The following is a 12,745-nucleotide window of genomic DNA, read 5'->3' as shown; positions in this document are numbered from 1 at the left end:
ACAAATGGAAGTGCTCGGCCGGGCCAGGACTGATTTGATTTGTTCAATTAGTCAGTCGTCATAAATCGGAAATCGGGAAACAACAAATGGACAGAGAGAATGATTATAATCCATGTCTCAGTCCATATGATATCTAGAATGGAGGAATATATGATCCCTTATCTAATGGACAAGTCATTGACAAGATCAGAGTTCATCTGCAAGGTCAGAGTTCGACAAAAGCTTTTGAGAGCTACGATTGCCAGTTGGTTCCTGAAGTCATACACAAAAATAGTTTTAGACTTATCCAAGTGGGAGACTGTTGGATTAATGTCTAAGTCCATAACTATAATTGGTAAGACTTGACCCGACCCGGCATGGTCCATTTGGGTTGCATGGCATCATGCACTTGGATAGACTATAATGAGAGAAATAAGACACTTATGGTTATTAATATATTATAAGTTCTAGTATATTAATAATAAGAATAATAAGATTATTTAATTAGTATTGATCAAGAATTAATCTAGGATTAATTAAGTGATCAAAAGAAGACTAATTAAATATATGGGTTGATTGTGTAAATCATCCATACTTGTATGGTGGGCTAATGCTCCATGGATTATCTAGTTGGGCCAAAACCCATATGATGCTCCTTGGATGCTCCATGGTGTATTTGAACCCATGGATCCAAGGAAATGGAAAGTCATGACAATTAGAGTTTACCCTAATTGTAACACTATATAAAGATATTATTCTTCCCAAAATCGGACACTAGATTATTCTAGAGAGGGCTACCCGATTTTATGAAGTGTAGAATTCTCTCTAAGTTATTCCAAGTGTTTATGGTGTTGTGTGAACCATTTGAGGTGTCACACTTGGGGCACTAGGCACTCAAGCTTCATGAAGACATTCTACATCAAAGAGGTATGTATTCTATCTTGCTTTATTGATTGTTTTGTATGCTAGATTAGGATAATACCTTGGATGTTCATATTTGCATGTATAATAGAGAAAACATAGATCCAAGGTATTTAGGGTTGCATGTACACTTAGGAGTGTTAGAATGCTCATAACCCAACAAGAAGAACTAATAACAATTCCCTCCAGAATGGGTCTTGTTGTTGTCTTGATGGCTTCTGTTGTATTCACCTTTGAAACTATAGGTGTTGAGATATGAGTAGATATAAGTTTCGTTAATTCACCAGTAGTTACAATCTTCTCAACCTTTTTCGAGATTTGAACCCCTGTTGTAATTTTTGAAGATTTGCCTTCTAGAATTTTCTTTTCTCCCCCTTGCACCCCCGTGACAATAGGAGGGGCATTCGTTGGTAAAAGATTGAGAATTCGGGACAATGGTGCCAACTGTTTGTGAAGAATGGATTCAAACAATAGAAATTTCTGAGATAAAAATTCTGGTGTGATCAGAGGAGATGAACCGGGCTTTGAAATTAATGATTTGAACTCATTTAACAAAGTTGTGATCTCCATGAAGCTTTTACTATCATTAGTAGATAGTTGAGTAATTTGAGGACTCAAAGCTTCGTATAATTTGACAAAATTCGCCACCACGTCTGCAATAATATCTATCTTCTGGTTGAGAGATGCATAGTCTTGTTGTGCAACAACAATCTCTTTGTGCATGTCTTCATGCAATTCTTGAATTTTCAAATTAGCATCCTCCTTCACCTTTTTCACATCTTGAAAAAACAAGACATGACGTTCTTTAGCAACCGTTTTTAAATCTTTGACTTCTTCATTGAAAGTTGAGGACTGAGATTTGATCCTGGGCTCATTATTCTTATCATTGGCATCCACCTTCTCTAGAATTTAAGATTCAGAAGCTTGAATCAGGCTAGATAATCTGTTGAACAACTTAGCTTTGTGTGCTTTGAGCATGACATCCACTTCAATACTGGACATAGAATTGCTTCCCCCTGCATCCTCTTGGTTTGAATAATCGAGTTAAGCTTTTTGTTCAAAATCTTGAATTGTTTCCCTAACATCAGCATGTGATTAGAAAATGTCTTCTTCCTCTGGATCAAACTCAATTGCATCAAAAGTTCTTCCAAATCCTCCATCATCAGTGTCGGTATCATCAACGGATTTTGGTTAATCAGTAGATTGGGAAGAAAATAGAGAAGTGAAAGGTTGATTGAGAATTTGAGTAAATGTTGGTGAAGATGAACTTGGATGTGTAGGAATAATAAATGGTGGTAAAGAAACAAGGGTACTAACTGTAGAAGTTGTGATAATACCCTGAGTGACCATTGGAAATTCTTTATTCGACTCTTCTTCACCCATAGTGACATTTACAACCGTATCAGATACATGTGTAAGAATGCCAGAGGTTCGAACCTCCTCATGAGATGACTTGGTTGACGAAACCTCGAGTGGAATGATTGGAGTTTGCTTAGGAGTAGAAAGGATTTTAGAAAGACACCTTCAGGAGTTTCGGGAATTTCTTCTTCTTCGGAAGAGACTTTTTGAAGTATTAGTTTTCGCTTTTTAATCTTTGTCGAGATATGTTTGGCCATATCTGCAGCTATTCTTTTCTTTGAGGAAGGAGGCACCAGAGCTTGAACTTCACAACTAACCACTCCTTTACGAGTAACAGGAGGCTTGCGAGTAAATGAAGGAGAAAAACGGGTAGACTGATCTGGTGACTTTCGAGAAGGATGAGCTTTCTTCTTAATTCTTTTAAGAGTACTAGACTTAGAATGAATATTTTCTATATGAGTTTCGACAATTGCAACCTCAACAGGCTCAGTAGTTACTATAGTCAGTTTCTCAGTCTTCTTGGATCTGCGAGATTTCTTGGAAGAATCTGCATCTAGTTTAGCCAACATAATGCCAGTTTCTTCATCTGGATTGATCGAAGCCAAATATGTCATCAAAATAGAACTTGTTGGATCAACACGCTTGACCATAGCGTCTGGAATTCATGCAACATTTGGAAATACTTTTGCATTATCCTCAACATCCTTCGGAAAATTGTACTTTAAAAACTCAACAATTTGTTCATCAGCAGGTACAGCAATCCCTTCCTTTTCATACATGTATCGAAGAATTAAGCTCCAATACCTAGCACAATAAATCCCTTGAACCACATTGGTATTTTCAACACTCTTCATAAATTATTTCCACATTTGATTTGAATAATCCACTGCAAGATCGTAGTAAATTCCAGCAACCATAACATACACTTCCATTTCTCCTTTGTCTAATCCAACACTCCGATTAGTAAGGCATCGGAGAAAAATACCAAAAAAGAAGTTCCAGATAGAAGGAAGAACAGACTTCTTAAACTGGCTAATCTTGGTAAGTGGTGGTTGATGACCCATCTCATTAAACATGTGGATAACTTGATCATTTGAAATAGTACAGTATGGTGGAGAATTAGGAATTTCCAGAATTTGACAAAACAGTTTCTTGGTAAGACAGGCCTTCTTATCATTTACCAAGTTGAAGGTAATAACATCAAGAGCTTTGCTATATGTTGCTGTAGATCCTGCAATAGATAGCTAGGACAATGGGACACCGAAAGAATTGAACATTGCCGTAGATAAAACGGAGTGTTTTAAGGCTACGATCAACATTTGCAGAGCTTCTGGATATACAAATACATCACCCTCGACTTGCTAATTTGTGCTCTGTATTTTCATAATTAGTTGGGAAGAATCATCTTCAGTTGTTTGGGATGGAGCAACAGCTGGAACATGATTGGCCATGATTAGGGTTTGAAGTGAGAAGAATGAGCAAAAAGAGCTTTGGAAATTTGGGATTTTTCTTTAGAAAGCGTAACCGAATGAATAACCCTTGAATCCCCTTTTATATGTAACTCTGAGAATTTGAATATGAAGCGGGACAACATTAAATGAGATCCGACGTGGCACCGTGAAAATTGCACCCTATCACCGATAAATTAGCCACACATGAAAAAGCGACCATCACATCTCCTTAAAACCCGGAAAGAATACAAATCGTCTTGTCTAACAGCCCGTTTGTTCATCCCAATAGAATATTAACCATCACAAACCTTCGGTATGGATGTAAGGCTCTTTATCTTTTGGGATAAAAAGCGAAGTCATATGCCAAAATGTCGAAATGATCATCCTGAGTTCGTAATACTAAGAACCTCAAGGATTTCGTGAGTGTTGTGTATCAAAAAGTGAGATAAGAAGCAAACAAATTAAGATGTGGATCTGTGATGTCGAAACACAAATGTTCGACAAAAAAGCGGATAAACCCCAGGCAAAGGTTTCTTCATTAATCATCAAGAGAGATGATCAACTACTTGTGTTGTTTCCCATGAATTACAAACGAATACTTGTAGAGAAGTATCGAATGGTTCTTTTTCAAAGCTTCGTGGGTGGCTTAAAATTTTCGTTACATATCATCCTAAACATAAGGTGAGAAAACATAACAAAAATTACTTGTGTGACCAGTGTAGTCAGTGACAAGTATGCTTTGGATGATTTTAAAGTGACAAAAGAGAAGAATTAATACTCACACTAAAATCATATTCATAAAACAAACATTAAGTTGGATCCTGTTGGGAAACTTATGTCATGGGTTAATAACATTTGATAAAGATCACACAAATCGAAAGAATATGATTTTGAGTAACGAAACTGTGGTAGTGAAACAAATGTTTCGTGAAAATCTGGAACAAAGTTCCCTGTCGATTCCTTAAATTTTTTTAGAAAATTGGGTTCCACTTTCATAATGGCCTCATGAATTCAGATCATAAACATACAGTTTTGATATGTCTAAGTCTTGATCGGTTTAATCAAAGACCTCTTGGATATATGTCATTGTGTGTGAAATGTGTTAAGAGCTTTGAGATGAAAAATATTGGTTTACGAATCGAATGTACCTCTGCTATGTATGGACCAAGCAGAAAACTCTTAACTCAGATGAGAAGAGTTAGGTAGCTCAGTACACTAATGTGAATGCAAGCTTGATTGGGAAGAAATTTTCATGATGAAAGATTTCATTGAGGCTTTCAAAATCACATATTGAGTTAATAGAGGCTTTGGACAACGTGCTGCAACATGCTTCTAGGGACATCTTAACTAGTACAAAGTTTCGAAAGTATACCTTGCCCTATAAATGTTAGCATGATCCTTGTAAGACATTCTTGTAATCTGCAAAATTGAAAATAAAGAAAAATACAAAAAAATATATTTTTGGTCTTTTATGTTTTTGAAAAGAAAGAAAATATTTGTGTGTTTTTAGTTTTTTTGAAAATTAAAACAAATAACAAAAAAATCTTTTTGGATTTTTTATTTTTCGAAAATATAAAGACAAAACAAAAATAAAATCATTTTGGATTTTTGATTTTTTGAAAATATAAAGACAAAAAAAAATCTTTTTGGATTTTTGATTTTTCGAAAATAAAAAGACAATACCAAACTTGCGAACATTGTTTATTTGTGCTATACTCCAAACTGTCGAAATCGAAGCGTATCGAAGCGTTGACTATGAACAGTAACATTTGACTATGACAGTTGTTCCTTTTTTTCTATTCTTTTGAATCATTCTTACGAGCAGACCCCCTTCAATCATTCCAAATCCTATCAAAATTCTAACAAATGATTTTTCGTCCAATGCTTTTGTAAAAATATCAGCAAGCTGATCAGTTGTTTTTACAAAATGAACTTCAATATTCCCAGTAACCTTTGACTATGACAATTGTTCTTTTTTTTTCTATTCTTTTGAATCATTCTTACGAGCAAACCCCCTTCAATCATTCCTAATCCTGTCAAAATTCTAACAAATGATTTTTCGTCCAATGCTTTTGTAAAAATATCAGCAAGTTGATCAATTATTTTTACAAAATGAACTTCAATATTGCCATCTTCCACATGATATTTAAAGCAATTAGCCTATCATACTTCTGTATAAATCAATTAGCACAATTACATACAAAAAACATGATATCTAACGAAGGTATTAGCCTAGTTCAGGTTGACTTGTTGTAAGATAAAGCAATTAGCCTATCATACTTCTATATAAAGTAAGATCAACAGCAGGTGTATCTAACGAAGGTATTAGCCTAGTTCCAACAGTCATTGGTACTCTTAACTTCGTGTTATTTGTCATTCTAATTTTTTCTAGTAAATTCCTAGTATATTTTTCTTGATTAATGAAAATTCATTCTCTGCTTTGATGAATGTTTAAACCAAGAAAATTATTAATTTTACCCATCATGCTCATTTCAAATTGGCTTTTCATCAAACATTTGAATTCACTAGATAAAACAGGGTTAGTAGATCCAAAAATAATATCATCGACATAAATTTGAACAAACATTAGATGATTCCCAACTTTCTTTCGAAATAATGTGGGATCAACTAATCCTTGTTTAAATTTCGATTGATTTAAGAAATTGGTAAGAGTTGAATACCAAGTTCTCAGTGCTTGTTTTAACCCATATATTGCTTTATCTAAAATATAAACATGATCAAGATATTTTTCATCTATGAAACTTGGAGGTTGTTCAACATAAATTGTTTCTTTTATTTCACCATTAAGAAATGCACACCTCACGTCCATTTGATAAACATCGAAATCTTTATGAGCTGCATAAGCCAGAAATATTCGAACAGCTTCGAGTCTTGCGATAGGGGCAAAGGTTTCTTCATAATCGATACATTCTTGTTGCAAATATCCTTTAACAACTAATCATGCTTAATATTTACATCTTTGCCGGTTTTGTTTTTGAAAATCCATTTTAATCCGACAATCGAAACATTTTCAGGTTTAGGAATTAACCTCCAAACCTTGTTTCTTTCGAACTCAGTTAGTTCAGATTGCATTGCTACAAACCAATCTGAGTGTTCCATTGCAACCTTAACTGTCTTTGGTTCTATTGTCAAAATGAAAACATTAAACATGCAAAATTCTTGATAAGCATTCAGTACCTCATTCTTTGCACGAATTTGAGCTCTAGTCAAAACTCCATCTTGTGGATTCCCAATGACTTGTTCTTTTGGATGATTTCTTATCCATTTTCTAGTGGTGGATATGCTGGATCAAAGTCCAAAGGTGCATCTTCGTACATTTCTTCACTTTCGGAACCTGCAACAGAAACATTATCATTAATTTCGAGAAATTCATCATTTTGGTCAATATTTATCATATCAGTATCATTATGCTCTCTCTCTCTCTTTCTCTCTCTCTCTCTCTCTCTTTCTCTCTCTCTCTCAACATAATTATCATTCTGATGCTCCCCCTCAAAACTTTCATTTACTCTACTATTCTCCCCCTCGAAAGGATGCTCCCCCTTAATAGTTGAAGGTATATTCAAGTGCCCCCCCTCTACTTGTGCATCTACCATACTTTCGCTATGATCAGTTGTATTTGTTGTGATTATTGACTTATTAGAATATTTTGAAGATTTAGGAGTTTGATTATCTACAACATTGACTTCAACATTTGCATCCATATCAGGAACATCAAAAATTAAATCATAATCAAAATCAGATGAATTATAACTTTCAGACTCATCATTTGACTCATTAAGAATTGGTTTTTGTTTGAAATGTTTTTCAACTTGTTTCACATAATAATCATCCAAAGTGATATTAAATTTTTCTTCAACTTTTCTTGTTCTCTTTTTCAACACTCTGTATGCAACCAGATTATTTGAATATCCCAAAAATATTTTTTCATTAGCCTTAGCTTGAAATTTCGAAAGATTGTCTTTGAGATTCATGATAAAACACCTGCAACCAAACACATGAAAGAATTTAACATTTAGTTTTCGGTTATTTATGCTTTCATACGGAGTTATATTGAAACGACGATGAATAAATGATCGATTCTGAGTAAAAAAAAAAGTTGTCGAAACTGCTTGCCCATAGATATTCAGGAAGATTCGCATATGTCAACATTGTTCTTGCTGCTTCACAAAGAGACCTATTCCTCCTTTCAACCACACCATTTTGTTGTGGTGTATATGGCAATGAGAAATTATGCAAAATTCCTTTCTCAGTTAAGAACAAATCAAGCACATGGTTTTCAAACTCGGAACCATTATCAGTTTTGATTTTACAAACTTTCTTTATCAGACTTGTCTCAATTTTCTTGATAAATTCAATCATTGTTTGAGCAACTTCAGATTTTAACCTGAGAAAATACACCCAAGTGAATCATGAAAAATCATCAAAAATAACTAAAATGTACCATTTCTTGTTGAGAGTTTCAACAGTTGATGGTTCACAAAGGCCAATATGAAGAAGTTCGAACGATTCAACAATTTTCGAATCTACGACAATCGGATGTCCTTGACGATGTTGTTTGCCTTGTTCACAAGCTGCACATAAAGTATCATTGTCAAACTTTAGAACAAGTAAACCTCGAACCGGATCTTCTACTACCAACTTATTCAGATTTCGAAAGTTTAAATGAGATAAACGTCGATGCCACAACCAGCTAACATCAAATGGAGCTTTCGAAAGTAAACAAACTGAGGGTTTCCCAATAATAGGTTTGATGTTAAGAGTGAACATATCACCATATCTTTTTGATTTTAGCAACACTTCGTTTGTCTCGACATTAGAAATGATACTTCCTTCTTCGTTAAACACAACTTGATTGCCAGTACCCGGAAAAAGATGTGAAACACTTATCAAATTATGTTTAAGACCTTCAACATAAGCAACACGATTCACTATAAATTGTCCATTTGTTACTTTTTCATAACCTTTAACTTGACACTTGTGATTATTTCCAAACTTCACTACTCCTGCTTTTTCCAAACTACTAAAAACACGCAAGTTCTCCTTCCTTCCAGTCATGTGACGTGAGTAACCACTATCAATGTACCATTTCTCATCATATTGCTCGTCACAGAGTACCTGCAATTATTAAAAGAATTTCGGTACCCAAGGCTGTTTGGGTCCTTAGTCATTAGTTTGAAAAAGTGAATGTCGTTTAGAACCTAAAGCCCAATTTTGAACTTTGGTTTTTAAAGTATCAATTAAGTCAACATCATCAGTTAAAGATATCAAAAAATAATTTTTCGATATTTTTAGACTTTCGCTGACTTTCTTCTTATGTTGCTCAGTGTGTTTGTCCTTTAAGATTGATTACCATTTTTGAACTGGAGTATTTCACTCTTCTGAAGATGAACTTCCAGATGAAGTATCATTCAAATACTGCTCATAGGCATTCTTGATTTGTTGTTGAGAAAACTTTCCTGATTGATACTTTTTCTCTTTTTTCTCAAGCCAATGATTGATTATTTCCACCCCAGATGAACATTTTGAGTACGATACTTTAGTGGCTTTGTGTGCAGATGGATTCAGAAAATTTGGTTTTTGTGGAATAAACGTTGCAGATGTTTTGGATTTATCATTCTCAAATGTTTGATTGTCTGCAAACTTTTGAATGTTTTCAATTTTTCGAACATTTTCAAATTGTCGAACATTCTGAAATTTTCGAACATTCTCAAATTTTCGAACATTTTCGAATTGACGAACATTAGCAAAATATCGATTTCTTCTATTTGAAGAAAATCTGTTTTGATCGTTTGTTGGTTTTGGAAAAGATGAATTTGAAGTTGAAAACGTTTGTTGGCTTTTTGACTGGAAATTCTTTTGTTGAACATTTGTTTGAAAAGTCTTTGAAGATGTTGATTTTGAAAACTTCGTTGAATAATTTTGAGAATCAGATGAAATTGGTTGAGCGGGATTTTCCTTTTTATCCGAAAGAGTTGAAAATTTTGTTTGTACTAATTTAGACAACTCATTTTCAGACATTTTCTTGGTTGCTAATTTTGATTTCTTTTCATTTGACACTACTTGCCAAAAAAATTTCTTTCGTGCCTGTCTTTTCGAAATTCCTTTTTCATTCGAAATTTTTTCAACAATATCCTTAGATTCTTTTGAATTAAGTTTCACATTCTCATTTGTTTCATTAGATTCTTGTTTCAAAATCTCTTTTGTGTTTTCTTATTTTTTTAAACCCATTTTCATTGTGGTTTTTGTCTTTGAAAAACATACGAAGTCTTTGTTAGATTATTTTCGAAAGTGCTTTGATTTGAAAAGAATCATTCATCTGATGTTACTTGTTATCTTCTTCAATTATTTTGTTGAACTCTGGTTTGATGTTTTTAACATTCCCAGCAGTGACAAACACCTGATTCAGAAATACAACATCATCTGTACACTTAAAATTAAGATATACCACAGTGTTCATTTCCAGAAAATGAGCACCTTTTTCAGATAAAACTTTGTAAAAAAATTTAGTGTCTCCAAACACTTGATCAACAACAATTCGTTTAATGATTGTTTTGGTTGAAACATACTTTTCTATTTCAGAATTGTTTGACTCTTCTTCTTCATTCTCATCATCACTACTATCCGTTTGACTGTTTCTTACACTCACATGATCAAACTCACAAACATTCGAAGTAGAAGGTTTATTCGTGTCATCCTAAATTATCGAATCATCACAAATTTCTTTACCTTTTGACTTAGATGTGACATTAATGATAGATAACTGAGAACAATCGATACTTTCCTCTTAATTTCACTTATTTCGCTAAAACTATCAGAATTGTCATCGATCTCAACAAAATTAGATTGAGAATCAAGTTTCGAATTCTCAGTTCTTTTCAAAATTTTGAGTTGTTCACTTTTGGTTAAGGTATCATTCACAATTTCAACAGGTTCATCAGCATTCAAATATTCATCTATCTTGACAAAACCATAAGCAAATCGATTATCTGGAACTTTTATCAAATTCTGCTATGGTTTTCTCATAGTCATAAAACAAGCTATGAATCTTCTCTCTTTCAAAAGTAAGAAAAGGTAATATCTTCTTATGTTGTTTTTTGCTAATGTCAGATGAATGATGTAAATCAGTTAATTTTGCATACAATCTTTTGGTAGAGTTACAATATATGTTTCGTTGATCTAATAGCATTTTTACATCACTCTCCAAATGTTCTCTATCATAACCAAGATTTTTCAATTGTAATTTCAAATAGTCTACTCTGCTTCTTTTTGAATCCAACAATTTTTGCACCTATAATAACTATGTACTAAGTTTCTTAGCTTCGTTACTAGCAGAGACAACAATATAATCGAAATAAGCAATAGTATCATCGAAATCAATTATTTCAGAGTCATAAGCTTGTAAAGGAATGTTAAAAGATTGAAGTATAGAACGTACCTTGGTTGTCATTGGTGATTTGTCTCCAGATTTGGTCATGAAACAACGACCAATCTGATATGTGCCTTCCTCTTCAAATTGTGCGAACATAGCTCCATGTGTTGGATTACACATTTCTTCGTCATCATATCCTAAAGACCAAATCTGATACGTGCCTTCCTCCTCACCTTTACCTCTTGCAACCAAAGACATCCCCTTCGCCTTTGCACGAACTTCTTCCAATATTTCAACATAATATGTTTCGTCCTTGACCCTATTCTTTTTCTCTTCATTCTTGTGAAGCATACAATCATTTGTCAAATGATTTGCTCCGTTGCAGTAATGATAGTCAATGCCCAAATCTCCCTTAAGTTTCTTTTCAATTTTGGCTTCAATTGCCTTTACATCATTCTTCTCGAATTTCTTCTTCTCCTTACTCACAGACTTATTAGTGAAACTTCCTTTCCTATCACTCTGTTTCAACTTGTGATTGAAAGGTTTCTTGAAAAACTTTTTAACTCGGTTATTCGAGTAAAAAGCAATCGCTTCATTATCAGAATTCATTATAGAGCCTTCTTCATCAGAATCATCTTTCTCAACTACTTCTTTCTCAGACACTTTTGAAACAAGAGCTAAAGGACCTCCCAAACTAAGTTTTGACTCTTCAGTCATCTCATTCACTTCACTTTCGTGAGTTTTCAACTGATTATACAAATCATTCAGAGATGAAGTGTTGAAGCTTTTTTGATTCTTCACCATCATGCTGACACTTCTTCATTCCTTACTTAGTCCCATCACAAAAGTGAGATTGAACTCCATTGTTGACCTTGTGATTCCATAACGATTACATCTATAGATCAGTTCATTAAGACGATCATAGTAAACTTCAATCATTTCATTTTCTTTTTGTCTGAACTCTTTCAGCTCCACAAGACACTACTTAACAGAATTTTTCTTCGTTTTCTCGCTTCCCTGATACTTTTCCTTAAGTGTATTCGAAATTTCCTTTGCAGTTTTACAACCACGGACGTAATTGTAAACAACAGGTGGCAATGCACATCACAATTCCCTCAAACAACGTTTTTCGTTGTTCTTTAGCCTGGTGAATTGTTTTGTGACAGAGAATGATGATCCGAATGATCCGATATTTTGAACATTTGTCGGAGGTTGAACGGATCCTGAAATGCAACTCCAAAGTTCTTCATCCAATCCGTTCAAGTAATCCTCCATTCGATTAGCCCAGTGATCATAGTACTCAAGAATCAACATAGAAATCTTCGTAGAAGATCCTAACAAATGAGAAAATGAATTCATCGTGTTCATGTTGAAATTCGTCATTAACGTACAGATGATATTTTTCAGAAAAACTTGAAAGAATTCAACATTGAATGAATGAATTGATCAGAAACTCAAACTCAATTACTCGAATACACAATTCAAATGCAGAATCAAATTAAAACTGTAGATCAATGATGATTTCCGAAATCAAACAGTGTGGAAACTTTTGAAACAAACTTGCGACTCAAAAACTAGAGATTCAATTGAAAATCAGATCTTCACAGTAAAGATTCATGTTCTGATACCAATTGTAGAAGTGTTT

Source organism: Lactuca saligna, chromosome 4 (assembly GCF_052625555.1).
Source record: "Lactuca saligna cultivar CGN05327 chromosome 4, ASM5262555v1, whole genome shotgun sequence".
In the NCBI taxonomy this organism is placed as follows: Eukaryota; Viridiplantae; Streptophyta; class Magnoliopsida; order Asterales; family Asteraceae; genus Lactuca; species Lactuca saligna.
The sequence above is the reverse complement of the archived record's forward strand: the minus strand, read 5'-3'. Positions refer to the sequence as shown.